The sequence below is a fragment of the Pongo pygmaeus genome, chromosome 4, assembly GCF_028885625.2.
Source record: "Pongo pygmaeus isolate AG05252 chromosome 4, NHGRI_mPonPyg2-v2.0_pri, whole genome shotgun sequence".
In the NCBI taxonomy this organism is placed as follows: domain Eukaryota; kingdom Metazoa; phylum Chordata; class Mammalia; order Primates; family Hominidae; genus Pongo; species Pongo pygmaeus.
This window is the reverse complement of record NC_072377.2, coordinates 154,183,984-154,210,294: the sequence shown is the minus strand read 5'-3', so window position 1 is coordinate 154,210,294 and position 26,311 is coordinate 154,183,984. Positions and strand designations below refer to the sequence as shown.

The window sequence follows — 26,311 nt, the reverse complement described above, 5'->3', positions numbered from 1 at the left end:
CAAGGGCCAGAACTTTATTATTGTCACAGAGCACAGGAGAGACCACTTGAGTCTCAATGAAGGTTTGCTTTTCCTCTTTTCCAGGGGAAGCTACTGCAAGAAGGCCCACCAGCCAGGCTAGGTCAAATGGGGTTGGGGCCACAACATGATAGTTAAACCCATAAACACAGACTTGATTCGATCCCAGCTTCACAACTTCTTAGCTGTGTGACCTTAGGTAAGTTTGTTAACCTCTCTCAGCCTTGGCTTTGTGGAGTGGAGTGAATAGCAGGGCCTGCTTCACTGGGGTGTTATCAGGATGGAGGGAGACAAGGCCTATGAAAGTGTTTAGCACAGCACCTGGCAGATCGTGACCAGTCACTGAGTGGAAGCTATCATGATCAAATCTGATTTCTCCACGGTCAGGCCAGCTCCGTTGCTATGGATGAGGAAGAGGGGGTCTCATTTCATAAATGTCTTCAATGTGGCCTGTGAGAAAGACAGCTTGGGACACCTGTGTGAGCTGCCTAGTCCCTGGCAATGTGGGAGTCGGACCCAAACATGAGGGTTCTGGGGCCTTGGCACTTACTACCGTTTCTACAACTCCATGAAAAGCCCTAGCAAGAGTACGGGGAAAGTTCTAATTTTTTTTTTTTTTTTTTTTTGAGAAGGAGTTTCGCTTTTGTCGCCCAGGCTGGAGTGCAGTGGCGCGATCTCAGCTCACTGCAACCTCTGCCTCCAGGGTCCAAGCAATTCTCCTGCCTCAGCCTCCTGAGTAGCTGAGATTATAGACGCCTGCCACCACGCCCAGTTAATTTTTTGTATTTTTAGTAGAGACGGGGTTTTGCCATGTTGGGCAGGCCGGTCTTGAACTCCTGACCTCGTGATCCACCCGCCTCGGCCTCCCAAAGTGTTGGGATTACAGGCATGAGCCACCGCGCCCGGCCAGAAAGTTCTGATTTTGCACCTGGATTACATTAGGTCTTTTGTCATTCAGTCAGTTAGCATTCTCTATAGGCAGTCAGGGAGGCTGACTTTTAAAATTATTTGGGTATTTTTTAGAGACAGGGTCTCCCTATGTTGCTCAGGCTGGAGTGCATTGGCTATTCAGAGACACAATCATAGCTCTCTGCAGCCAGGAACTCCCAAGCTCAAGTGGTCCTCCCCCGTCGGCCTCCTCAGTAGCTGGGACTGTAGGCACTCACCACTGTGCCTGGCTTTTTATTTTTGTAGATTTTGCTTTTGGCTAAGAAATTGCCATAGGCCATTGGACTTGAAATCAGCACTGGCCCTGCCTTTTGCTGTCTGGGCGGCCTTGGGCTGGCCACTTACCTCTCTGAGCCTCACTGATCCCACGGATCTACGTAAGGAGGGCTTTGAGGATGAACCAGCCTGTGGAACTAAACGAGAGGAAGTGATGGGGGCATTGCTGGTGGTGCAACAATGGAGAGGGTTTCAGTAGTCACTGGCTCAAAAGCGAGGGGGCAAAAGGAACCTCAGTGCGTGTGTGTGTGTGTGTGTGTGTGTATGTGTCCAACGTCTTGTAGCAACGTTAGCAATCACCATGTGTAGGGGAAGAGCCATAGTGTTCCTGGGGTGGGTAGAGGCACCACAAGAGGGCGTTCTGAGTTTTCGTCTTCTCTACCTTGAAAAATTTTCCATTTGTTCTCTGGATCAATTCCAAATCGAACGAAGACTTAACGGTTTTTAGTTTACCTAACGGATTGAATACACTTTTAAAATGAATTCATGTGTGTTTACTAGTTTATCAGTCATGTGGATGCAATACCACAGCCCCTGTCGCAAGGCGCATTGGGAAGTGGGTTGAGGGTGTGGTGGAGACAAGAAACGCATGCCTGATGGGTCCTGGTTCAACCGCTGCTCAGCCGGGTGGCCTTGGACAAATTTCCCAAGAGTAGGGCAGTGCTGAAGTTCCCACATCCAGCCTCATGGGATGTTACAAAATAGACACGATGGAAAGAAAAGCAACGCAAAGGTTTGGAACATGGTTCATAAGCCCTCTTACCTCCAGGGACAGCCTTCTTCTTGAACCCTCATCCTGTGCGCCAGCCGAGGCCCCATGGGGGGGCAACTGTGGGGTGGGAAGGAGGCGAATCCAGCTGTGAAACCATGACCTCAAGAACAGTATTTCCAGGAATCCCCATCTTAGCATCTAAGGGATTCCTGGGAAAACTGGACCGTGAGGACAAGGTGGGAGTGAGTGGCCTTCAGTGCCAAGGCCGCCGTGTCCCTAAGGACCAGCTGGAGTTCTCTTCTGCATCCAGCCCCATCTGTAGCAGCCAGGGTAGGGTACCACACGTCGCCGGATGTGGCTCATTGCTCTGGGGGGGAGTAGTGACTGGAACTTCAATTGCCCTGAAAAGTACCAGAAACCCTCTGGCGCCCCCACCCCCAGGACTGCCCTCTGCTGGTTGCATGGCTCATGTGTATTCCCCAGTCTCCTGCCAGAGGGGTGGATTTAAACCAACCATTCAGTTCCTAGCCTGGGTTTGGCAACTTCCTCTCTGATAACCTCCAGTGAGTCACTTAACCCCTGAGCCTTGGCCTTCTTTAATTATAAAATGCATGAGTCTAAGACCTACTGGAGAGGTGAGATGAATAAGATTGGGGGAAAGGGGTAGGAGGAAGGAAGCCTGCAGTATTAATGGCAAGTGTCCGGGTCTGTCTTTGCTAGAAGTGACCTGAGATGTAAAGACAAGATGGGAGCAGAAGTTAGAATGTTCTCCTCCTGCTCCTCGGTCCCAGGTTCCATAATCATATGCAATGGGTAAAAACATGGATTTGAAGGCAGATTAGGGTACAATCTCAGCTCAGCACAATCAATATGTGACTTTAGGTGAGCTGCTTAAATAAGCCTCAGTTTTTCACATCTGTAAAATGGGGCTATAACACCACCCACTTCCCAAGCTTTTGGGGAGGTTAAATGAAACTGTGCTTGGCTCCATGGCTCTCCTCTGCTGCTCATTGTGCATCTGAAGCCTCTGGGAGAAGTCAGACATTTTTGACGTGCCTGGACTGGTTTTGGCAATACCCTGGAGCCAAGGTTAGAAGTACAGAGTGAAGACCCTGACTCAAAAGGCCAGAATTTTTATCTTCAGGGCTGAAAGGGTTTTTAGGAATTGTTTGATCCACACATGATGAATGAGTTTCAGCTGTGAATCAGTACTAGTGGCTTTCCAGGGCTCATTGTTGAGGATTCTGAAGCTGCATCTGAGCATTTCAAGAATGGATGCCTGGCGGGGCGTAGAGGCTCATGCCTGTAATCCCAGCACTTTGGGAGGCCGAGGCGGGCAGATCACCTGAAGTCAGGAGTTTGAGACCAGCCTGGCCAACATAGTGAAACCCCATCTCTACTAAAAATACAAAAATTAGCCAGGTGTGGTGGCTCACACCTGTAATCTCAGCTACTTGGGAGGCTGAGGCACGAGAATTGCTTGACCCTGGGAGGAGGAGGTTGCAGTGAGCTGAGATTATGCCATTGCACTCCAGCCTGGGTGATGGAGTGAGACTGTGTCTCAAAGAAAAGAATGTATGCCTTTACTGACTAGCTGTGTTTGCCATGGGCTCAGAAAGAGAAAGCGGAGGCACGGTGCTGGGGAAATGCTAACGCCTCATGCTAAGATGGACACACTGGGGTACACAGAGGAGTCAGGACATGCCCAGACTCGTGAAGCAGATCGTGGCACCAGGGGAACTTGTGTAGAGGAACTTCCCCAGCATCACAAGTGGCTGATAGTATGGAGTCTGGAAACACTCTGTCCTTCCTGGTATGGCCCCCCACAACCCCCTAGCACTTACCACTTCCAGGCTGATGGCTGCAGAACAACTTCTCTCTTCCTGAGCTACAGTGCTTCATCTCAGACTCCCAACTGACCAGAGATGCAGCACTGCACCTCAGGCTGGGAGACAGGGCGCTGCGCTGCTCCGCTCTGGTGGCCTGTGGCGGGACTCCAACCTGGCCAGGAGAAGGGTGTTAGAGGGGACCTGGGCTCCACCCCTCCAGCTCTGGTGGGGAGGCTGTTGTAATTCCTCACAGCTGTGTTTCCTGTCTGTGGCCTGTCATTTGAGCACCCAGGACCAAACCTTGACCTTTTTTCTTTTCTTTCTTTTCTTTGTTTCTTTCCTTTTCTTGTCAAGAACAGCTTAATTTAGAAGGAGAACATTTAGTGAGTACAATTAAGTGGTTTTTAATACATTCACAAAGTTGTGCAAACAATGGCACAATACATTTTAGGTTAATTCACCACCCAAAAAACAAGCTTCTTATCCTTAGACAACCCCTAGTCCTGGGCAGACCAGTTTCTATCTCTATAGATCTGTCTATTCTGGATATTTCAATAGATGGAATTATTTAATATGTTGACCTACCCTTTGACGCCATGCCCCACTTTTATGCTTGGTGCATTCCAGCCAAACAGCATCATTCATGGTAATTAACATTTTATATCACCGAACAATCAATTGTCTCCAACCTATCTTTCTTCTGCCACTCCTCCTCTCTTCCCAGCCATCTTCCCATAATGAGTTTTCAAGATGCAAATATGGTCATATCTTTCTCAAGTTTAATATCCCAAAAGGGCTCCCCATTGCCCTCAGGCTGAATTCTGAAGCTCTCCCCAAGGCCTGTGAGGGCCTGCCGCATCTGGCCCCAGTGACCAATTCCTCTTGGGCTACAGCTCATAGATGTCCTTCCATTCTCCTAGGGAGCCCTGTCCTCACCCACTTCGGGCTCCCAGGGACTGTGCTGCTCCCCATCACTCTCCCTGCCCATCTCTTCCTCCTGTGCTAGCTCTCTATCAAGTGGCCACTCTGGGAAACCCTCCTTGACTTTTTTTTTTTTTTTTTTTTGAGACAGTCTCCCTCTGTCGCCCAGGCTGGGGTGCAGAGACACGACCTCGGCTCACTGCAACCTCCACCTCCCAGGTTAAAGTGATTCTCATGCCTCAGCCTCCCAAGTAGCTGGGACTACAGGTGTGCACCACCATGCCCGGCTAATTTTTGTATTTTTAGTAGAGACAGGGTTTCACCATGTTGCCCAGGCTGGTCTAGAACTCCTGACCTCAGGCGATCCACCCACCTCGGTCTCCCAAAGTGCTGGGATTATAGGCATGAGCCACAGTGCCCAGCCCCTCCTTGACTTCTTTAGCCATCAGCACCCCCTGCTCCATGTTCTCGCCCATGCTGTGCCCTGTTTCTAACTCTTTACCATGCTGGTAATGTGGTTTTCACTTACGACCACCTCCACTTGTGGACTACATGGCTCACCTGCAAGGGGAAGGGACCCTGTCAACTGTGCTCACTACTGAAATCAGGGCCAGGTGGTGTAGATGCCACATAAGCCCAGGTTGAACGGCTGAATCATAATTCCCGATCTCATTATCTCTAGTATCAGTGTTATTTGTGTGTGGGTCTGACCTGGCTAGATCTCCACTTCCTGAGGACAGTGCCTGTGTCTTGTTAATTTGGGGGGCCCTGGGTCTGACCTGTGGCTTGGTACATGATGATGGACCCAGGTAATGCCATTTGGTGGCTGATTGGATGACCATGTAGATAATTCATTTTGTTTTCTGGGCCTGGCTTGGGTGGGAACTTTCAGGTGAGCAGGCAAAGCCCCTTCTCACTCTTCCTGCCCTGCCAAGATCTCAGGGCACCCCAGAGGACCTTCTTGCATTGCTTAGTGGTCACTGTGGTAGCCTTGATGTTGGATGACATATATTTTCAGGAATGTCTGAAGGGGGTGGGTAGCCTTTCTTCAGGACTGAGAGAGAACAGAAAAAATATACCTCCTTAAAAAAACAAAAACAGAGCTGGGAGCAGTGGCTCACATCTGTAATCCTAGCACTTTGAGAGGCTCAGACAGGAGGATCGCTTGAGCCTAGAGTTCAAGACCAGCCTGGGCAACATGGGTAGCCCTTGTCTCTAAAAAAAAAAAAAAAAAAAAAAGCTGGGCGCAGTGGCTCACGCCTGTAGTCCCAACACTTTGGGAGGCCAAAGCGGGCGGATTACCCGAGGTCAGGAGTTCAAGACCAGCCTGGCCAACATGATGAAACCCTGTCTCTACTAAAAATACAAAAATTAGCCAAGCGTGGTGGCGGGAGCCTGTAATCCCAGCTACTTGGGAGGCTGAGGCAGGAGAATTGTTTGAACCCGGGGAAGCAGAGGTTGCAGTGAGCCAAGATCTTGCCATTGCACTCCAGCCTGGGCGACAGAGTAAGACTCTGTCTGAAAAAAAAAATAAATGAAAATAAAGTCTGTCTTTTACACCTCTAGCGGAAATCTGAAGTCAGGCCTCACTCTGGGAAGAGTGGAAAGAGTGTTTCCCTCTGGTCTATCATGCCAGGCAGGTCAGTAGGTCAGTTCTGACAGCCTGTGTAGAGGACAGCCTCTGTCTAAGGTATTCCCAGCCGGATAACTGCTTTCCTCTTCTGTGGAATTCTCTTGCAGAAACTCTTTTCAACTGCATTTGGTGGCTGGGCACAGTGGCTCACGCCTGTAATCCCGAACACTTTGGGAAGCCAAGGCAGGTGGATCGCTTGAGCCCAGGAGTTCAAGACCAGCCTGGGGAACATGATGAAATCCTGTCTCTATCCAAAAATACAAAAAATTAGCCAGTCTCATAGCCTGGTCTCTACATAAATAAATAAATAGATTTTTAAAAACCCTGCATTTGGCTGGGGAGTGATTCCAACATTGGACTGCCTTGCAGGTCACAGACAGCTGGTCTACTCCACTCTCCACGGCTCCCGCTGCCCCCGAGAGAGAAGAGCTTAGCATGATCAGCAAGGAGATTTCAGTAAGAATCAGGCAGGGTTATCCTGAAAAAGAGATGATTTGCTGCCGAGAACTAGGCTGACAAGGTGTGTCCTCTGCCTTCACTTGGTGCGTGATTATTTCCAAAGCCCTTTCACATAAACTACCTTTGGCTTCTCACGTGCAGCAGGTGAGTAAGTGATTCTGGGGAGTTTGTAGCCTCTGCTGGGAGACAGGACACAACACAATGGAAAGTAAATTGACAGGGAGCATTCTGTTGTGGAATGGACCAGTTGCTCCCTGTCAATTTGCTTTCAGTCCTATTTACCGTGGGGTAGAAAGCCTCAGTTTGCTGCTATCATGTCTTTGACACCTTTCTAACTCTCACTTATTGCCCAGGCTTCAGGCCCAGGGCCTTGCAAGCCACATTATCAGGTTAAAGCGTAATAACATTGTTTCATTTTTACTGTATTTATGGTTACCTTTATTTCCTAATTAGGCACAGTGTTAGAGTTTTCTATTTACAGTAGCTATTTCTATTTGTATTAAAAAGGACTCATCTTACATTTAAAAATATTATAGTCATTTGCAGACATGGAAGAAATAAAATAGGGGGCATCTGAATGACTGAGTTTGGGAAACAGCGTCTGATACCATTTAATCATCAGAACGGCTGGTGCCGCCGGCAAGGGAATGTTATTGCTCCTACATGGAGGACCAGGAAGGGGATTGTTCCAGTGTCACAGGGCCTGAGCTTGGACCAGGGGAGTTGAAGACCATTTCCACCAAGGCCATTTCCATTCCAAGATGTAGGCTAAGATTATTGCAGCAAAGATAGCATCTCCCCTGGGTTTAGAAACGAGAACTAGATGGGAGGTAGTCCCATGCTTCTGAAGGAGAAACTGGTGCAGGGAGAAGGGCTGAGGCTCAGCCTCTGACCAGGGGAAGGTGTTTGCCTCCATCTCCTCTGTGGCCCTTGAATCTGCTTGCCCCTTGCTGTTGGTGCTTCGTTCTGTTCCTTTGTGTCTGGAATAATCATCGTGATAATTAATGTAATAAGCATGGTCATTTGTGGAATTTTATAGTCCCGGATATTGAATGTTTTCTTTGTGCAAGTCCCTGTGCATCCAAAAGCTCCATGGGAAGGTAATTTTCCAAGAGTACAGAGCTGAGAACTGAGCTGGGGTTCCTAACCCAGGGCCCTCATTTTAACCTCTACGCTGAATGTCTCATGCCCTGTCCGATTGGCCAGGCCTTTGGTTTGGGGGCAGGGTCTAATCATTTCACCTGTCCATTCAGCACACTGCCTCTTCTATGCGCCAAGGGGAAGTGGGACTGAGAGCCACGCTGTCCTTGACCTGGAGGACCTCAGTCAGATTGAGTAGAAGGAAAATTCCCCTCACAAGGTGAATAGGGGGCAGACTCAAGTGGGATGAGAGAGAGAAAGAGAGAGAGAGAGAGCCCAAGAAAGGACAGCCAAGCACACTTGGAGGACAAAAAGGTTCCCACCCCTGGGGAAGCTGAGAAGGCTTCCTGGAGGAGGAGTCAGTGCAGCTGGGCTGTGAGGAGGGGCAGAAGGGCCGGGAGGGAGGTGCTTCTCCTGGCTCCAGCAGTTCTTCCCTTGAGTCTTGCATACTTAGCACTTGTCCCAACCCCTGCCTCCTTCACATGAGGGCCTTACTGAGAAGAGGGGTCTATGGCTACCCCTCCCCCATTCCACTTACCCCACCAAAGGCTCCCTCCTACTCTGGATCCCCAGTCAGGATGAGAGACACCGCTTGGGGGTCCCAGGTTCCACTTCTTACCAGGCCCTTCTTTCTGTGGCTGTTTCCCCTTCTGTGAAAGGCAATGTTGAACCAGGTGGCCTCAGTTTTATCTGGCGGCTCTGGGTGCTGGCTCCCGGCAGCGTGGGGGGCAGCTCCTGGGTGGATGGGCTGTTTCTGCCTCTGTGGTCCCCATGTCTTCAGGAAATGTCTCTGGGCTGTGGGGGACCTCTGTCTTCTGTCGGGAGGCTTGGAGAGGCGTGGGTGAGCTGGGGAGGAGAAAATAAACAGTGGCTGTCTGGGTTTTCTCGCCAGGCCTGAGCCAGGAGGCCTCCCTGGGCTCCTTCCCTTATATGGCCAGGCTGCTCTGGGCTGGGAGCTTGATGCAGTGCTCCCCCACCCTCCACCACCACTCAGAGGGCCGGGGGCCACTGCTGGTCACCCAGGACTCTGCTGCTGCACAGGCCAGAGCAGGGCTGAAGGTGGAGGGCAGGCCCCAGGACGTGTGCCAGGAATAGCCTGGACAACCTGGGCAACTGGGGAGGATTTATGTTGAGATAAGGGATGGCGGAGAGGAACACCCAGAGAAAGAGGGGACCTACCCCATCCTGACTTAACCCCCGACTCATGGTGTAATCCTAACCAAGCCCTTTCCCTCTCTAGGCTTCTGTTTCTCCCCCTGTCAAATGAGGGTGTGGAAAATAAGAATTAATTCTCACACTCATTCTGTGAGGTGGCAGCTTGTGTAACCTCACTTTGCAGAAGGGAAAACTGGCTTGGAGAGGCTAAGTAATTTGACCGCAGCTTTCCAGCTGAAAGGGAGCAAGGCAGGATTTGAACTCGGGGACTTCCGATGTCAAGGTGTGTGTTCTGAATTGGCTGGTTGTCAAGGCTCCTGTTGCGGGTCACAGTCACTTTCATGTGCCTTATGGAAAAGGGATTCTGTGAAGTTGCAATCCTGGAAGACCAGGGAGGCCCCAGTGCCCAGTGACCCAGCCCGAAGGAGGCTGTTTTGTGAAGGAAGGGGAACAGGGCCTGTAAGTATTCACCCTGGTGTCCCCAGCGCATCACACAGGGCGTGGCACAGGCTCAGGGATCAGAAAGGGGTGATGTGGAATCACCAAGAAAGGAATTTTTGGTAGTCACACCCGTCCCCTCACCCCCAGACACATTCTGAAGATGAAAGAAAACAAGGCATGAGAAAGCACCAAGATGCCACCTTTAAGACAGCACTGTCTGTTCAGAAGCTCTTTCTTCCCTCTGAAGCATCCCCCGTGTCTCATCCCCAGGCCAGTGTCTTCTGAGCTGACCACTCCCCGCTCAGCCCAGCTGCAGGACTGAAAGATGAGGTGAATCTGCTCAAGGACGGGGCTCTGGGCTCTGGTTGAAGCCTCAGGCTGGGCCCAAGTCCCAGCCGGCAGCAGTGGCCATGGGAGAGGCTGCCGGAGAGGAGGGTGAGGGGGGAAGTGGGGGTGGGTCTGGGAACAGCTCGGAAATGTGCCTCGAAAAAGCACTAACATCCTGTGCGCTGTTGAGCTAGCCCCGGAACCTCCCTCACCCCATCCATCATTGTGGCATCCTCTCGGACCCCAACCCCCTTCCTGAGGCCCACGGGTGGGGTGAGGGAGCCAAGGACCGACTGTCAGTGTGTCCGAGAGACCACAGCTGGCGGTTCTGCAGGTCTGTTTAGTGTCAGAGCCAGACAGCCGGGGGGAGGAGGCGCCTGCAGCCCTCCTAATCCAATTTGTTTAAACCCAGTCTCTGTGGCTTATTTGCTAGTGAGGGAGGACTGCGTGTGCGCTGTGCCGGGGTGCACGTTTGCACACATTTGTGGGGCATGCAGGGGTGAACAGGTGGACCATGTTATGTAAGACAGGCCTGGGCCTTGTCCCACGTCCCTGAGTGTCAACTCCTTTCCTGGAACCCTGCCTCCTCCTCCCTTCTCCTCTGCTCAACTCCAAATCTTCCTGCACTTTTTCCATCCACATGAGAACTGGTGCCAGAATTCTCCTTTGCAACTGACTCTACGTGCAACTCTGAGTGAATGCTTTCACCTCCCCAGGCCTCAGTTTCTCCACTTGCCTTATGGAGCTGGCACCTCACCCTACCTGTTCCACCATGAGCAAGAAATTAAAAAATTGGCAAGTGTGGGAATAATGTGATGAGTGGTAAAAACTGCTCTGTATTCTTGAGTTTCACTATGTGCCAAGGGCTGTGCCTGGGGACACCAGCCCAACCTCACAAACCCTCTCAAAGCCCTATGAGCTGGCTCTTTATCACTAGGCTCAGAGAGGTTGAGTGACTCCTCCAAGATCACACAGCCCCAGGTCTTCCTGCTTTGGGAGCTCAACCCTGTTTACTCCTTTCTAGGGAAGATTACTATTATTTTCCACATTTCTTTCAAGTCTGTTATTCACCAAATCAAGCTGAGTAACAGAGGCTTTATGTCCAAATCACACAGGCTTTGCATTGCTATTTTGTAAGGAGGATGGGGTAGACCGGATTCTTGGCTCCTAGTTGGATTTCCCTTCTTGGGTTCCATTTCTTTTTACCTACAACCCAGACCCTGACAGCCCTGAACTGCCCGCACTGCCACCAATCAGTGGGGGGTCTTCCTTTACCAAGGCCCATTCTGCCTCTCGTCATCCTGAGGCCCAGTTTCTTGGTCATTCTGAGGTTAGGGTGGGGAGTTTATCCTGAGGGACCCAGGATACTCCAAGAGCTGCCTGCAGGTGGGCTGGAGTGGGGAGCGGATGTGGGTACCGGAGGGGTGGAGGTGGGGTGGGCTCACAGTTCTGTAGCCGAGCTGCCTGCTGCTGGCCCCCCTCTGGTCCCAGGAGGCTGCTTCTCCAGAGTTCTTGCTTCTCCAGCATCAGCGTAGCAGGGGTGGCTCCCACTAGCTAGTGCCCTTGCCTGTAAGAAAAAAAGATCCCACCTGTCAGAAGGACACCAGGGTGCCCTACGGGTACGGTCATGGCCTTTGAGGGTCCTGACCAGGCTGCCAGGCTCTGAGGGCTGAAGAATGGGCCTGGGCCACTTCTGGATACTCTTGGACTAAACCTACTGAGATCTTCTGGGCCTCAGAGATCCTGCCCCTCGGGTCCTGAGCAGCCATTATCCCTTCTTGGCCTGCTTGGCTTTTAAGGGAGAGCTTGTGAGAAACTTTAAGCTCCAGGAGTAGAAGGAGCCACCTTCCCTTCTCAGCACACCCAGGCCCCTTAACAAAAGAACTGTCCTGAAATGAAATTTCCCAGGGTCTCCTCTGACCAATGTCCCCACCTCAGCCTCACACATAAGAAAGGAGCATGTAGGGTTAAATCAAAACCTGGGGTTAACATGATGACCAAGACCAAAGGGACAGGCTTGTGGCTGTCTTTGACCCCTTCCATGTACACAAAGCTTTCAGCCTGCAAAACACTCCCATAACTCAAGGCACATTCACTGATGTCACCAGAGGCAGGAATAATTCTTCCCCTTTCTAAAGTTCCAGGAGCCTGTGCGATTTGCTCAGGGTCACCTGTGGAACAGCTTGAGAGGCAGACTTGAACCCAGGCTCCTGATGCTCAATCCAGCTTTCTCTTGGGTGTGGGCAGTGGCCGACTGGATGACCACACGTCAAAGCTATCATCACCACTGTCATTGCGAAAGCCCCTGTGCCCTTTCCTGGCCTTTCTCATTTCCAAGAAACACGAGGGGCTGGGAATGGGCCACATCTGTGAGCCAGATGGCACCTCAGTGAGAGAGGGCTGAGGCTGGGGCTCCAGGCAAGCTCACGAACCCATGCTCACACCCAGCTCTTTCTGGAGGGACCTCTTTGCCCACAGTTCCCCTGCCTCAGCGCACTCACATCTGTGCACTTGTTACAGCCCTTGCTCTCCTTGGGATCCAGGGCCCTAGGGTTTCCACCACATGTCTGGAAAGAAAAGACACAGGCCTTGGAGTCATGCAGACCTGCGTTTGAATCTCGCCTCTAGCACTTCCTGGCTGTGTGATCTAAAGCCGGTGTCTTCACCTCTCTGAGCCTGTTTCCGACCTCACAGGCTTGTTTGTGAAGGTCAAATGAGGCAGATGTCAAGTGCGAGCATATTTCCAGGCACATCATAAGCCTATGATAAATGGCTGCCATTTCTATTATTAGCATGGGGCTGGGGCCATAGCAAAGCCCAGCCATGGGAGGAACAGCAGAAGCAGGGAGAGAGCAAAGGTCTGAAGAGGCATCTGGGGAAGCTGTGGGAGCCCCTGCGTGGCCCTTTCCATGTCCCCTTTGTCGCACAGCTTCCCTGGGCCTCTGTTCCCAGAGCGCCCTCCTACCCCCTTGCCACCCCAGCTGAGTTCACCAGCCTCACACGCTCCCCGCTTCCTCCCCAGGGAGGGTCGCTCTGGGGAGTTTTGAGTAAGCCCTGGGAACGCAGTTTGAAGCTGAAACAAGAGCATTGCAGGGAAAAGGGAAGAGAGGAAAAAAAAAAAGACCTGCCCAGCCTAGAATCCCAAGCCTTGCCTTGAGCAGCTCAGGCCCTGGGGGCAGGTGGGGCATAGACACCAGGATCCCTGTGAATCTCTGTCACTTGGCCCCTCGGTGAGGGCAGAAACTGGGAAAAGAGTGACAAAGGTAAGAACCATCACCTGTCCGGCTGACTGCAATAGGCACGTTGGGACACGCTGTAATCATAATGAGAGCTCACATGTCATTGGGTGCTTCTGATGCACCCCACACTTGTCAAGTGCTTTATTTTACACAGCTTTTCTCATCTGATCCTCAAAGTCACTTATGAGTTAAGTACCAATCATTTTCTTTTCTTTTTTTTTTTTAAAGAGACAGGGTCTCACTCTCCAGGATCTTGCTTTCCAGGGCAACACCTATTGCCCAGGCTGGAGTGCAGTGGCATAGCCATCTCACCGTAACCTTGAACTCCTGACTCAAGCGGTCCTCCTGCCTCAGCCTCCTGAGTAGCTGGGACCGCAGTCACATGCCACCATGCCCAGCTAATTTTTTATTTTTTAATTTTTTGTAGAGATGGGGTCTTGCTATGTTGCCCAGCCTGGTCTTGAACTCCTGGCTTCAAGTGATCCTCCTACCTTGTCCTCCTGAAGCACTGGGATTAGAGGCGTGAGCCACTGTGCCTGGCTGAATTAGGTACCCTTTTAATTTTTCTTTTCTTTACTCAGAGATCCTTGTTTTGAAGAATTAGGTACCATTCTTATCTCCACTTTACTGAGGCTCCAGTGGTCACAGCCCTCCCTCCTGGTTACACAGCTAGTAAAGATTGACTCCAGGCAGCCCCACACACATTCTCACAGCTCCCTTGTAAGACCAACTGCTCATCGTATCATTTTCACAGAGTGATAACCAGAATCAATATCTCTTGGCAATATTTAGGTGTGTGTTAGTCTTTCTGGAGAGGGGTTTGTGAACAGAGAAAGCATTGTTAGTATAAGTGAAGACCATCTGAACCCTGGAAAGCCATCTGTCTCCAGAAGCAAGGGGGCTTCTCCTTGTGGTGGTGGTGTTCTGCCTCTTTCCCGTGGTATTTTTCTCTTCTGTGCTGCTTGTTAAAAGAAATTCACATCATGTTAAAGGCATTGGTTCTCGGTGGGGTGCAGTGGCTCACACCTGTAATCCCAGCACTTTGGGAGGCCAAGGTGGGTGGATCACCTGAGGTCAGAAGTTCGAGACCAGCCTGGGCAACACAGCTTAACCCTATCTCTACTAAAAATACAAAAATTAGCTGGGCGCAGTGGTGCGTACCTGTAATCCCAGCTACTCGGGAGGCTGAGGCAGGAGAATTGCTTGAATTCCCAGGTTACGGAAGTTGCAGTGAGCCGAGATCACACCACTGGACTACAGCCTGGGTGACAGAATGAGACTCTGTCTCAAAAAAAAAAAAAAAAAAAAAGGCATTGGTTCTCTCTCTGTCCTATAAGCTTTGCAAAGAGCATGGACCTCCAGGGTTCCAGGGGCTTCGCTGGGATTAAGGCAATGCTTTCTAGAAAATACAAATATTGGTTTCTTCTGGAATGTGTTGGGTGGGAGGAGCAGCAGGCTAGGTACCAGGTTTTCTGCTGTGTGATTGTGGACAAGGGTATTCCCCTCTCTGAGCCTCAAGGGCCCACATCTACATGATGTGGTGGGGACAGGACTGGACTCTAGAGTGTCCAGAGTCCTTCTAGATCAGACACGGAGGGATAGTCTGACCCCACCCCATTCCCCGGTGTGAGTGTGGGTGTGAATGCAGGTGAATGGCCAGCATAGATCTCCACGGAGCGAGAGAGAAACTGGTCCATCAAGGAATGAGGATGGCACTACCTCAATGCCTCCCACTCCCTTGCCTCCATCCTACCCTCCATTGCTCAGCCCCAAAGTAGGCCCCAGTCACCTGGACCAGATGGATTTTCTGCACCAGGACTTGAAGTCTTGGAACATCAGTGCTGGAAGCACTCTAGTCTTACACCCATTGTTCAGATGAGGAAACTGAGGCATGGAGAGGAGAAGCAAGGAACTCAAAGTGATTTAGCCAGTCACAGGTCCAGCTGGGACTCCAGCAAACGTCCTGACCTCTTCTGCTCACTGGGGGATCCTGATCGGCCAAATATTAAACAAAGGGGCCTCGGGAGGAAGGTAGAGAGAAGAGAGCCTTTAAGTTCCTTTTGCTTTGAAGATGGAATAATCATGACTTCCTTCTCCAAATATCTTTTGGCCCTTCCTAGAACCAGATGGCGGATGTTTGGAATTTATGTTGTAAATAGTGTTTAAGAAGGGGTGGGAGTGCAGATGTGTTACTTTCTTCCACCACCAGAAACGAGATCTGAGGGAGAGAAGTGGGGGAGGGAAGCTGACTATGAAAAGATTTTGAGAGAAGGAAGAAGTGAGGGGGAAGGAAGACAGAACAGCGATGCGAGATGGGAGGAGAGGGAGCGGAAATGGAAGAGAGATGGATGGAGTGAGACTGACAGCAAGACAGAGAGGAAGAGAAAGAGAAAGGAGAGAGCGATGGGAGAAGAAGGAGGAGGAAGAAAGATGGGGAGGGGGCTCTCAGGGTGCAGGCGCAGAGACGCCCCTCTTGAGTTCAGGAGCAAACCCTTGAGTTTTCTAAAAATAGCTCAGTCTTTCCCCTAGCAGGGTTGGCAGCAGGGACCAAGAGAGGCACGCTTGCCCTTTTATGGTAAGAAAAAGTCCAGATCCTCAGAGGGGGAGCAGGGCTGGAGCCTGTAATTCTGGATGAAGTCCAGCCTCAGGGTCTGGGGTGGGACAGGGCTGAATAGCGGGGGAAGACTTGGTGGGATTTCCTGGCCTGGGTGGCCCTACCCTTGGGGAAGATAGCGCTGAGGTAGGTGTTGGCAGGGGCCTCCCAGGAAAGTACTGGGGGGGTCCTGGTAGATCCTTAGTGTTATGGCAGAAAGTCTCCTAGAGACATCTGGTCCACCCTGTGTCTCTGTTTTTTTGTTTTTATTTGTTTTGTTTTGTTTTCGAGATGGAGTCTCACTTTGTCCCCCAGGCTGGAGTGCAGTGGCGCGATCTCAGCTCACTGCAACTTCCGCCTCTCAGGTTCTAGCAATTCTCTTGCCTCAGTCTCCTGAGTAGTTGGCATTACGGGTGCCTGCCACCACACCTGGCTAATTTTAGTACAGACAGGGTTTTGCCATGTTGGCCAGGCTGGTCTTGAACTCCTGACCTCAGGTGATCCGCCCTCCTTGGCCTCCCAAAGTGCTGGGATTACAAGCATGAGCCACCGCACCTGGCTGTCTCTGTTTTATAGAAGAAGAAACTGAGTCCCAGCCAGGGGAAGAGATTATAGCTCCATGTGTGGGGGTGTAAGCCACCAAGCTAAATCGATGCCAGGGTCCAAACGAGGACAGCTTATGTGCCTGTTATTCTGGACAGCGGTGTGGTCAGTGGCAAGAACTCTGTTGGGAGCCAGGAAACCCAAGGCCCATTCCCAGTTTGCTGTGTGACCTTGAGCCATCTGTGAACCCTCTCTGGTCTCAGCTTTCCTTACTGGGGTGATCTTAAGGGTTTTCTTAGCTTTTTATCTCTCTGGGAATTTCATAGCTAGAAAGCAAAGCCTGGGCATAGAAGATGCTGCTATGAGGTGAAGGGGAATCCAAGAGCTGCTAATTTTCTTTCTGTGCCTGGCTCACTTCCTGTGCTGAGCTGGGCAGGTAAAATCTAGGATGGACCAAGACTGATGGAGAGGAGTCCTTGCAGGAGACAGGAGATCATGGCTGGAATCCCCTACTGCCCAGCTGGTTGGGTCTGAACTCTTTTTTTTTGGAAAGAGTCTTGCTCTGTCACCCAGGCTGGAGTGCAGTGGCGCGATCTTAGCTCACTGCAACTTCCACCTCCCGGGTTCAAGTGATTCTCCTGCCTTAGCCTCCTGAGTAGCTGGGATTACAGGCATGCACCACCACACCCAGCTAATTTTTTGTATTTTTAGTAGAGGGGGTTTCACCAAGTTGGTCAGGCTGGTCTCAAACTCCTGACCTCATGATCTGCCTGCCTTGGCCTCCCAAAGTGCTGGGATTATAGGAGTGAACCACCGTCCCTGGCCAGGTCTAGCCTCTCACTGGACACACTGAGGCCAGAGGAAGCTGCATGTTCAAGGTCACGTTGAAGGTCATATGAAGAGTTAGGGCAGAGCCAGGAATAGAACCAAGGGTTTCCATTCCCAGCCTTGGGATCTTTCCTCTGCAGGAGGCCAACAGCATTGGGGACCATCTCTTGCCATTCAAAGGGACTTCTTGGGCAAAGCAGCCAGAACTCAAGATAGGCTGCCATCCTCTAACTATCTCTTGGAGATAGTTGCATCCTGCCTGGGCACCGCCTCTCCTCTGTCCCCTGCCCTTGGCTGTGAAGAATGTACCATAGTCTCCATCTTTGGCTAGAAGGCAGAGAAGAAGCAAAGGATGTGGTCACTCTGGCAGCATGATTTTGGCATGTCTCTCACTGTCATTGGGCCTCAGTTTCTGCATCTATAACATGAGGAGATAGGCCCTGATGCTCTTTAAGGTCCCTCAGCTCTAAAAGGACTATGATGCAATGAGTATGGGATTCAATACCAGGAATATTTATTAAGCATCTACCAGGGGCGCCAGAGGGAATGAGATGGATATTGTACGACTCTGAGCTCTGCAGTCAGTGTGAGGTGGGGGCACATTGCCTGAGATTCCTGGAAGCCCAATTTCCAAGATCCTTCTGTCTTTATTCTAGAAACCCCTGGGCTGACTCTCTGACCCCAGCTTGAACCCAGGTTCTGGCAGCTCTGGTCTTGAGTATCTAGGGAAGGCCGCTGGCCCGGGCGATGTAGTTGCCCACTGCTCCAGGACCCTCACAGGCGTTTGGCCATTCCCTTGACTTCTTGGTCCTCTCCATCCTCTCCTGCACTGCTGTCCGCTGCCCCAAGCCCTGTCTGGTGGGCTTCCCAATCTACTCCACACCCTCTGTCTCTCCATGCTCTTTCTGTGACTCAGCCCAAGAGGATGCTTGCTTTCCTTTCCCAGACTCCTATGACACCCCCACCGACCACGAGGGGAAGGATGGAACAGAAGAGAAAAGGGGAAAAAAATAAAGCACTGTGGTTCTAAATTTGAAGCTTTCCTGTGACCCTCCTGGAATTTCCACGCAGACTCTCTGGAGCATGTGAACAGGGCTCCCAGGGTCCCTGGCCCACTTTGTCTCATTCCTGCCGGGCGGAAGGCCATCAGCTGAATGTTCCCCGGGGACCTCCATCTCACAACCAGGCTCCAAGTCTCTTTGGTCAGGCCTGGTGTCCCCTGGGAAGGCAGGAGGCAGCAGTGGAAAGGAAGTGGGAGGTAGGAGGTAGGAGGTCCAAGAGGCCCTTGTGCAAAGTCAGGGCAGAACTGATGTCATGTCTGGCTGGGAATCTGACATCCAGGCTGCAGGAAGGCTCAGCTCATGATTGTCCCAAAGCAGCTAGAGCTGGCATGTGAAATCTGAGGCTGGTGGTAGGAAAGGCCATGATGCCCAACCTCTTCTGATGTTTGGCTTCTCTCTATGGTGTCCGTACTAAGCTTACATACCTCTGGTGATGAGGAGCTCACTACAGATGTCCTTAAGTTATGATGGGACTACTTCCTGATAAACTCATCGTCAACGGAAAATATTGTAAGTTGAACGTGTTTTTTCTGTTTATTTTTTGAGACGGAGTTTTGCCCTGTTGCCCAGGCTGGGGTGCAGTGGTGCAATCTCGGTTCACTGCAACCTCCACCTCCCAGGTTCAAGCAATTTTCATGTCTCAGCCTCCCGAGTAGCTGGGATTACAGGCGTGCGCCACTACGCACGGCTAATTTTCGTTTTTTTTTTTTTTTTTTTTTTTGGTAGAGATGGGTATTTGCCACGTTGGCCAGGCTGGTCTTGAACTCCTGAACTCCTCAACTCCTGATCTGCTCGCCTCGGCCTCCCAAACTGCTGGGATGACAGGTGTGAGCCACCGCACCTGGCCCGAACGTGTATTTTTGACTTGCGATATTTTCAATATAGAATTGGTTTATCCGAAGTAACCTTATAACCCCATCACAACTGCATCATAAGTTGAGGAGGGTACCAAATGCATATAGCTTTCATAGCATTTTAAAATAGAAAATTGTAACTCAGGATATGTCTGTACTTCCTAATCCCCTCACCCTCTTTGGACAGACTATTGGAGGTGTCTTGCTAGTATTCTGCTGCCATCTGCCTTTCTGGGCTTCATGCCCTGTCCTCTGTTCCTGCTCCCCAGGAAGCTCTGGAGCTGTCTGAAGATGGTGACTGCAGCCCTCGGGCTTCCTACCCCTCCTAGTCCCACCTGAGCTCTCCTTTCCCCATTGCCTGACATCTCAGAGTTGCCCATTATCCAAATTCCTAGGTCTCTGCCCTGCACTGGGGTTCTTGGCTGATGGTATTTTGGGGAGGGGGACAAATAGGCTAAAGAAAGGCACTCCCTCCCAGGGACAGACAGATACCAAGGAGAACTTTTCCCAAGCTCTGAGGCTTTGGTTTCTGTTACCAAAGCCACGGCACACTCTAGGCCTTCCCTGTTTCGCCAACCTCCAGCCTCACTGAGCTTCAGACCAATTCTTGGTTCCAGCCAACTGGGCTTCTCTGCTGTTGTCTGAAAATGCCTCTGCAATCCTGCCTCCATACCTTTGTACACAGAGCTCTCCACCTGGAATGCCGTCTTGTTCTCTGTCTATCCAGGGTGCGCCCCCAGCTCCTTAGATGTTCCCTCTCTGAGAATCCAGGTGTCTACTGTCACACATGGAATGACCTCAACTGTCCCCTCTGTCCCAAACCGGGGAACATTACGGCCTGAGGCCCCAGAGGAGCGGGACACTTACCCAGATGTGCTGGCTGCAGAGCCAGGGCCTGGTCCTAGCCGGGCTCTTTCTCCTTCACCCCGCCTTGCTCAGCTCATCTGGGCAGATGCTCTGAGACTCATCGGGGTTGTTGGGTCACTTGCCTGGTGGCTGGCAGGCTCTGGGCAGGCTGACCAGGGGCCTCTGAGCCCAGCAGCCCAGCCAGGGGTGGTGTCATAGCCTCCGTGGATGCCATCCCCAGGCCAGCAGGCAGCCTCCCTCCAGACACTCCACCCCCATCCCTGCCTCCTTGGAGGGAGAGGAGGAGTAGAGTATGTGGCAGCAGAGCAGTTTGGAGCTTTCTTTTTTTTTTTATTTTTGAGACAGAGTCTTGCTCTGTCGCCCAGGCTGGAGTATAGTGGCGTGATCTCGGTTTACTGCAACCTCCGCCTCCTGGGTTCAAGCAATTCTCCTGCCTCAGCCTCCAGAGTAGCTGGGACTACAGGCACGCGCCACCATGCCCGACTAATTTTTTGTAATTTTAGTAGAGATGGGGTTTCACCTTGCTGGCCAGGCTGGTCTCGAACTCCTGACCTAATGATCTGCCAGCCTTGGTCTCCCAAAGTGCTGGGATTGCAGGTGTGAGCCACCGCGCCCGGCCTGGAGCTTTCTTTTCTCCTTTGATGCACAGCTAAGGTCAGAGGAGGAGCCTTTAAGGAGGGGGCTTAGTCTTGTGGCTGGCTGGGGGTTCTTGCAGAGGAGCCACGGTGGGGTGGCTTTCTCCAGTTTGGCCTAGCCAAACCTCAGGTGGGCTGTGCAGGGCATGGGGCAGCCCAAGACTGACGAGGCCCCCAAGGTTACTCAGCCCACCCTATGGGGTGCTTCTGGGTGAGAAGGACTGTTTTGGCAGGGTCTGCATTTTTGAGCCTGAGTAGGGGTGGGGGGCTTAAGGGTCTGTCTCTTTTCTTACTGCAATCATGCCTAATCTGGAAGGGGGCTTCGGACTTCCAAAGGCCTCCTCCCTCAAATGCCAAAGGCCCTACTCGGTAGGTCAGAACCAGAGCTGGTTCTGGTTCACAGATCCATTGCGGGTGGTCCTAGAGTGCAGCAGTTAAACACATGATTTTAGAATCAGTCAGAACTGAGTTTGCGTCGCAGCTTGGCCTCGTACAGGCTGTGTGACTTTGAGCAAATGACTAAACCTCTCTGAGCCTTTGTGTGCCCAGAGGGATAATGGTATTTATCTCAGAGTGCTGGGTAAAGGTCCAGGTACTTGAAAGGACTTGATATATGGCAGGTGTTATTTTTGAAGGTATAAGGGCAGTTTATCCCCCAAAGAGTTGGTACTCAGAAGAGCATCTCTTTGTACTGTGAAGAAGCTGTCTTTAGTAATCACATTTTAGTGGTTATTATTATTATAAAAATTTAATTTAAAAATTTATAGTAGAGACAGAGTCTGCCTATGTTGATCTTTAGGCTGGTCTCGAAATACTGGGCTCAAGGGATTCTTCTGCCTTGGCCTCCCAGAATGCTCAGATTACAGGTGTGAGCCACGGTGGCTGGTCTTAGCAGTTATTTTTCATTGAGTACTTACTATGTGTCAGTCACAGTTCCAAGGGCTTCATGAGTTTTAACTCATTTAATGAGTTAATCCAGACAACTCAATAGACCAATGAGACAGGTACTCTTATCATCTCTATATTACAGATGAGGTCACTGAGGCATAGAGCACCTATGTAAGTGGCCCAAAGTCCTACTGCTGCTATGAGGCAGATCCAGGATTCAAACCCAGCAGCCTGGCTCACATCTGGCACCTTTAACTGCCAGCCTACTACATCTGAGCCCCACTCCAGCCCTGCTCCAGACCCGCCTGCTCCCCTCATCACCTGGGCACAGGGACCCACTCCACATCTGAAAGCCCCCAGGCTTCAGAGTCAGCCTCAGTTTCCTCATCTGAACAAAATGGGGCCTGAATGAGTCAACCTCTGTGGGCCACGAGAGTGGGTAATTCACACTGTGCATTAAGGCATGTTTCAAATTGGAGTAAAGGTTTCTGGTGGTGAAGTGTTGCTGCCAACAGCCTCTTTTGCAAGTGGGCAGGGGGCTGGCCAGGGCTCTCGCAATGTGCGGTGAAGCCCCATGGGGCCTGTCTAGACAAGCTGTTAGAAGGCTGCAGCCACCTTGGGCTCTTTTCCCCAAATTCCTGTAACTCACCCTCCCAGGCGACCTTTGATTGGACCCGGGCCACTGCATACTGCTGGGCTGGGGGAGGGCCACATAGGCAGTGCCCATCCCACCCCAGGGCCTTCGTAAATGTCCTGATGAGGGTGCTCTACAACTTGTGCATGGAGGGCAAAGTTCTAGATGCCCTCGTGCACAGGAGCATAGCAGCCTACAGAAGGCACACCTATGTTTTTATTTCCATGGCTTCCTTACATTTTTTATTATATAAATTTGATACATGCAAAATGAAGTGTGCAACCCATATGCTTCAAGGAATCTGATGACTTCAAGTGTGGTCAAGAAGATGGGGGCGCTCATACAAAGCTGATGGGAGCATAACCTGGTTCAGCCACTTCGGAAAGCAATCTAGTGCGCTCCTGTAAAGTTGACAGGCCTGCACTCCAGGACCCAGAACCCCTTCTAGGTATAAGCTCCAGAGAAACTCTGGCTTATGGGTCCTAGGAAATGTGGACAAAAATGGTCATCACAATTCAAACCAGCCTTCATCACCGTTCTTTGAACCACCCCATGGCGCTGAGCCCCCCAGAGAGTTTAGTTGGAAAATTGCAGGAAGAGGCCATGCCCAGGCATGGCCCAGCAGTGAGGACCTCAGAGATTACCTCCCCGAACCCCTCAGGCTCAGCTGGGAATCAGACACAGCTGCTTGAGTCAGTGATGGTGTGTGGTGTGGAGCCTGGGTCTTTCTATTCCTCAAGGATAGGTGTTGGCTGGGTGCAGTGGCCCATGCCTGTAATCCTAGCACTTTGGGAGGCTGAGGCTGGGGGATCACTTGAGCCCAGGAGTTTGAGGCCAGCCTGGATAACATGGCGAAACCCTGTCTCTACAAAAAATACAAAAATTAGCCAGATGTGGTGGCACACATCTGTAATCTCAGCTACTTGGGAAGCTGAGGTGGAAGGATCACTTGAGCCTGGGAAGCAGAGGTTGCAGTCAGCTGAGAAGCATCACTGCACTCCAGCCTGGTTGACAGAGGGAGACCTCATTTCAAAAAAAAAAAAAAAGGATAGGTATCAGGTGTCAGATGTCATTTTCCCCCAGAACTGGCCAGGCTGGGAAGGGGCTGATTTTGCCCAAAGGGCTGTGGTGTGGCTGTGAGGGACCAATGACAAACTTTCTGTTGCGGGGCAGCAACAGGGTTGAAGGGAGAGCAGTGGCCTCAGAGCTAGAAGGCTTGGGCTCAGGCTCCGGCAGGGCCTCACTCCTGGCCTCCGTCTCCTCTGTGAGGTGGGATTCTTCATCACTGCCCTCAGAGGTGTCGGGGTGGGCAGCCCAAGAGTGTGGGTTCTGCAGATGCATAGACTAGGTTCAAATCCCCTTCACCACTTTTTAATTGCGTGACATTGGGTAAGTTGCAGTGGTTTCCTTCTCTAGAAAGTGAGGGTGATGGAATGATGCTGATTCCTGCCTCACAGGAATCCTGGGAGGATTAAATGATAATGTAAGCTGTTCAGCACAGTGTCTGACTCCCAGAAGTCTCCTATACATATTCTGCCCCATTCCGTGAGGTCTGTTGAAGGGTCTCCAGGAAGTTTTGAGGTAGCTAAGAGGCAGGGCAGGAGGTGGGAGACTCCTGGGGGAGTTAGCACCCCCAGGGGCAGCTGGCACACACAACAACTCATGGGCTGTGTGACCTCAGGCAAGCCACCTAACCTCTCTTTGCCTCAGGTACCTCATCTGTGGAGTGGGGATAATAATTGCCCTTTCCTCACTGGCTCTTGGGAGGATTAAATGAATTAGTTCATGTGAAGATCTTAGGCAGTGCCTGGACCTCATAAGAACTCCACAAATAGTGTCATCTATTTCTCCTGATTTGCACCACCTTATGGAATCCCTGGCTGGGCAGAGAGGCAGGTTCTGTTCCAGCTCTGCCATCAGCTCACTAAATAACCTAAAGCAGTGCTTTCTCTCTGTGGATTCCGTTGCCTCAGCTGTTTGTGAGAGTCCTAGGCTGCCCTACAGCCTGGCATTTCGCAAACTTCCACGTGCATGGGAATTCATGGGGAGCTTGTAATGCAGATTCCTAGGCCTCACTTGGGGTCCCCTGTCAGCGGGTGAGTGCGCAGTGGTTCAGATACATTGCCCACACAATGCCCTAGAAAGGCAGGAAAGGAGGCCCCCCTAGTCCTTCAGGCATCTCAAGCTGATCACTTTCCTGTGTCCCACAGCCTCTGACTTTCGATTCCTCCTGCCTCTTTGCAGAGCCTGTTCCAGAGCCCTTCAGCAACTCTGGGCATTCCCTGGCTGGGTTTCATTCCCACTTCTCCCTCAACATAGCTCAGGGTATCTTGCCCGAAAGCAGGAGGTGTGGGCTCTGACTGTGATGTAACATCAGCCCCATTCATCCTGCTCTATGTGCCTACATCCCTCACTCGTCATGACGACCATGTAAGCTCAGAATTGTACCCATTTTACAGAGGAGGAAGCTGAAGCTCAAACAGCAAGCAACTTGCCCAGGGTCACTTGTCCAGTAAGTAAACAAGCCAGAATTAGACCCAGGCAGTTGAATTCAGAGCCTCCTTCTGAACCATGATGGCCTTGGGCCTTGTGTGACAAGAAGCGGGAAGGTGAGGGTACCAGACAGAGGCCGGTGCTAGAGGACTGTTCTGTTCTGGGCTCCGGAAGTGGCCAGAGCGTTTTCAGAGGAGCCCGACTCCACGCTGTCTGTACGTCTTCAGGTTCCAATCCTAAGCCTCTGCTTCTACCCAGCCCTGCCTCCCATCACAAGCCTCCTGCATTTCTCTAAGTCCCCTGGCCCCACTGCTTCATCCCCCGAAGCCCTCTGCTGTCTTTTCCATCCCTTTCCTACTTCCATGTCCCGCACTCCTGTGTGGTTGAGTCCAGAGATCAGTCCTTTCCCCACCAGAGGCTGGTTGCAGCCAAGTTCATCTGGTGGGCTCAGGGAACCCTTCTGGCCAAGGCTTCAGTCACAGAACCTTCAACTACTCTCCCTCACTCAGGCTCAACCTCCAAAAGCTCCCACAGGGCTTCATCTGCTTGGACTCCAAGCTTGTGGTCAAAGTGCAGACTCGGCTCAGGGACCTCCTGGGGGAACTTCCCAACACTGGCTGCCCCTCAGGCACAAACAACTCAGAAGCCACATCTGCAGAGGGACCATTTTGTCCAATGGCCTTGCTATACAGATGGGGAAACTATGGCCCAGAGAAGGGAGGGGGCCAGCCCAAGACCACACAGCCAGACACTGAGAGCAGAGCTGGGGCCGGAGCTTAAGTGCCCCCGTCTCCTCTCACCAGCATCCCTTCCCATTGCTCCATGTGCAGTCAGCACCCAGCCTTCCCAGGATCTCTGCCTGCCTGCCAGAGCCTGAGCTTACCTTGCCTCTTTCCTAGCTTTGTTTCTCAAAACCATTATTTGAAAACCATTTTCCTTGCCAGGAGCCCCAGGCTCTTGGAATTGCAAAATTAAAGCCCCATACAATGAGGAAGAAGCACTGCCTATGTAGAAGCCAGGGAGACTGCCTGAGACTCGGGCGCTGTGGTGAAGCTCGGGCTGATAGGATGTTAACTCCGTCCACTTCCTCAGCCCCTTCTTCCCCGCATTGACTACAACAACAAGGAATCCTAGAAGCCAACAGGACCATAGAATTAGAGCCGATCAGCTGGATGGATGCTTAGAGATCATCAACTCCAGCCCCTGTACAGATGGGGAAACTGAGACCCAGAGAATCTGTGTCCAGAAAGGGACAGAGCCAGTTAGCAAGACAGCAAGACCCCCAGATACAGCATCCCCCTGGGGAAATTCCCAGAGGCCCCCACCCACGGATCCCAGGTCCGTCGCTGGTGCTTACCTTTCCTGGGGTCTGGTCCAGGTGTGGCTCCTTGGGGCCTGGAGATGGGAGCCAGCCTGTTTGGGGAGTGGTTGGGGGTGTCACTGCTTCTCAACTAATTAGACCCAGCCTCTGGTGCCCCTCGCTGCCACAGGGGCATTTTTAAGCAGCTGGCACTGAGCCCCCCTCCCCTTAGTCCCTTGCCTGCAGCTCCCTGGCCACAGAGGCCACTCTACCTTTTACCTTATATGAGCTGAAGAGGCGAGCCCCGTATTGGGGCGAGGCGGGTGCTGAGCCCTGCCAGGGCCCCCCATTGGCCCAGGCACCCCCCACGTGACTACCTCGCCTTGACCTGCCCCCGGTGCTGAATGTTGCTTTTACCCCCTAAGGAAGGAGTGGTTGACAATTTTCATATTTCTTCTAAATTTGGAGATTTCAGACAATGCTGGGAGCCTTGGCTCCAGCTGCCAGAGGCCCATGT

The 26,311-nt window shown here is 51.6% G+C and overlaps 1 long non-coding RNA gene across 3 annotated transcripts; it reads right to left on the bottom strand.

The window, feature by feature from the left end:
- On the bottom strand, positions 1-26,311 carry LOC129036686 (uncharacterized). 3 transcript variants are annotated; one of them, XR_010126451.1, is made up of 4 exons: positions 25,852-26,076; positions 11,305-11,426; positions 8,475-8,782; positions 1-7,776 (listed from the first exon to the last, which is right to left on the bottom strand). It is a non-coding gene; the product is annotated as an uncharacterized LOC129036686 (long non-coding RNA). The 3 variants fall into 3 exon arrangements; XR_010126450.1 differs by having other exon boundaries at positions 8,556-8,782; XR_008502623.2 differs by having other exon boundaries at positions 1-8,782; positions 25,852-26,311.